This window comes from Staurois parvus, unplaced genomic scaffold, assembly GCF_062004578.1.
Source record: "Staurois parvus isolate SC_StPar_1 unplaced genomic scaffold, SC_StPar_1.0 ptg000731l, whole genome shotgun sequence".
Lineage (NCBI taxonomy): Eukaryota > Metazoa > Chordata > Amphibia > Anura > Ranidae > Staurois > Staurois parvus.
In genome coordinates, this window is record NW_028318527.1 from 363,721 (window position 1) to 366,751 (window position 3,031).

A 3,031-nucleotide genomic window follows, 5' to 3' on the forward strand; every position below is an offset into this window, starting at 1 on the left:
TTCACCCAGTTATTCTACCATTAACACATTTCCTGTCCTAGGGTGACAACGCCCACTTACTTACCTTACAGTATCTATGTAGGAGCAGTGTTGTCACCCTAGAACCGGACTACAGAGCATCGCCTCCTTTCATCTTCAGTTTATTGTTAGGGTTTACATACATTTTATGCCTTAAAATATTGAAACAATGATAGACAGTCATTCCACACCTCACTGCTGCCAAGGTGCCCAATCGCTTCAGATGCCTAAACCCAGGAGCCCACTCCTGTCCTGCAAATGGGCCCCACACCTTTCACCTTATTTAGAGCACATATTGTGTTGTTCCACCTAGGGCCACCCTGTGACGTGTTTCACCCATCCAGGGCTTATCTCTACGGTTAGATCCAGCTTGGTTTATTTGACAGACACCACACATGGTATTGTTCCATCTTGGGCCAACCAGCGATGCATTTCACCCATTCAGGGCTTAGTTGTATTTCTACAGTTAGATCCGACTTGGTTTATTTGACAGACAGCACACCCTGCACTGTGCCATCCAGGGCCACCTTATGATGCGTTTCACCCTTCCAGGGCTTTGATGTATCTCTAGGGTTAGATCTGACTTGGTTTATTTGACAGACAGCACACTCTGTGTTGTTCCATCTAGGGCCACCTTATGACGCCTTTCACCCAACCAGGGCTTGGATGTATCTCTGGGGTTAGATCTGACTTCATTTATTTGACAGACAGCACACTCTGCTTTGTTCCATCTAGGGCCACCTTATGACGTGTTTCACCCTTCCAGGGCTTGGATGTATCTCTACGGTTAGATCCAACTTGGTTTATTTGACAGACAACGCACATGGCATTGTTCCATCTAGGGCCAGCCAGTGATGCATTTCACCTATTCAGGGCTTAGTTGTATCTCTAGAGTTAGATCCGACTTGGTTTATTTGACAGACAGCACACTCTGCTTTGTTCCATCTAGGGCCACCTTATGACGCGTTTCACCCATCCAGGGCTTGGATGTATCTCTACGGTTGGATCCGACTTGGTTTATTTGACAGACAACGCACACTGCATCATTTCACCCAGTACAGCCCCTGCCACGCGTTTCACCCATCTAGGGCTTAGTGGCATCTTTACAGGATGGGTGACACATGTTAAAGGGGCTTAATGAAACTACGCAGTATGTGCTGTCTATCAAATAAACGAGGTTGGATCTAATCGTACATCATAGCTGTACGTTCCTTTTGTTTGCAATGAGAACCTGATGTGTGCATAAAAATTACAAAATCATCAATTTCACCTTTTTTGGTGCTTTCCTTGAACAATATACTTATGCACTTTTTTTAATAGAACTTCAATTTGAGGTTCAATATTTGGTGTGCTGCCTATTTATCCAAATAAGCTATAATACAGTGTCGCCATTGGCCCTGCACCCCCAATGTAGGGTATGGTGGTGGGTGGATTGGACTGTAGGAGTAAGCACCTGGCTGGAGTTCTTTTTTTTTTTTCCTCCTTTGCCCAGTTCCTCTCCTTTCTCTATAGGTCCGAGTAAGGAGTATCAGAATAATATATACCCCAGTGGATTGTACTTCTGAGGGACAACGGAGTGCGATAAGTGGGCTTAAGTGAAGGGGGCGGGTGTGCGTCCCGACAGAAATGAAGTGAGGGAAAGTCTACCCAATAAGGCCAATGGGATCAATAAAAGCCTAACAAAGCTTCTTACCCACCCCCACTCTATCCCAGACACCCACTTGAAGAAACAAATCAGAATTGCTAGTAAAGGAAATTATTATTATTATTATTATTATTATACAGTATTTATATAGCGCCAAAGGGTATGCTCAGCGCTGTAGAGTAGCAAGGGGGACAGAACATGAGACAATACAGTAACAATACAATACACGAGGGGTTCGAGGGCCCTGCTCTTTCGAGCTTACAATCTAGGAGGGAGGGGAAGGTGGTACAGGAGGAGATGGCTGTGGGAGATGGAGTGGTGGGAGGAGTGGAGGAGGTTAGTTGTTAGGTGAGGTCGGGTGTTAGGTGAGGTTGGGGTAGGCTTCCCTGAAGAGGAGGGTTTTCAGGGTGCGCCTGAAGTTGAGGAGGGTAGGTGACAGTCTGATGGATTGGGATAGGGAGTTCCAGAGGATAGGGGAAGTCCTGGAGAAGTCCTGCAATCGGGCATGGGAGGAGGAGACCAGGGAGCTAGAGAGTAGGAGGTCCTGTGAGGAGTGGAGGGCACGGGTAGGGTAGTATTTGGGTATCAGGTCGGTTATGTAGTTTGGGGCGGCATTGTGAATGGCTTTGTAGGTCAGAGTTAGCAGTTTGAATTTGATGCGTTGGGCAATCGGGAGCCAATGAAGGGATTGGCAGAGGGGGGAGGCAGATGTGGAGCGGTTGGTGAGGTGGATGAGTCTAGCCGCTGAGTTCAGGATCGACTGGAGTGGGGATAGCGTTTGTTTGGGTAGGCCAGTGAGAAGGGAATTGCATTAGTCCAGGCGTGAGATGATGAGGGAGTGTACGAGTTGTTTGGTGGTGTCCGGGGTGAGAAATGTGCGTATCTTGGAGATGTTGCGGAGGTGGAGCCTGCAAATGGTAGATGTGCTTTCCCTGGAAAACCCTTGAATTTTTTAATTGTATGTATAGCTGATCATTAAACTGTTTATAAAGAATCCCCTCTAAATTGCCTATAAACTCTATTTATTTTGTTTTATGTGCTACATTTGAGAAGCCTTCCTCTCTGCGGCGTGGTAGGATAGTTATCCGCCGTTGTTGACTTTCCACACGTGTAGTTAAAACCCCTGACTTGACAAATGAGATGTGACCTTGAAGTAAATTTGCCTATTATCTAGGAGCTAGGCAAGCAGATATTAAAAATGGACTTCATTTATTTTATGAGGAGTTGGGGCATGTCAAGCTGCTTATAATTAGTAATAAACTTATCTTTGCTCCACTACTCTTTACACTGTTTGTATTTTTTATTGATGCCTCTGCGCTCACGTAACTATCATTCAGAGATGAGCGTATTGGAGTTATTTAGAGACTA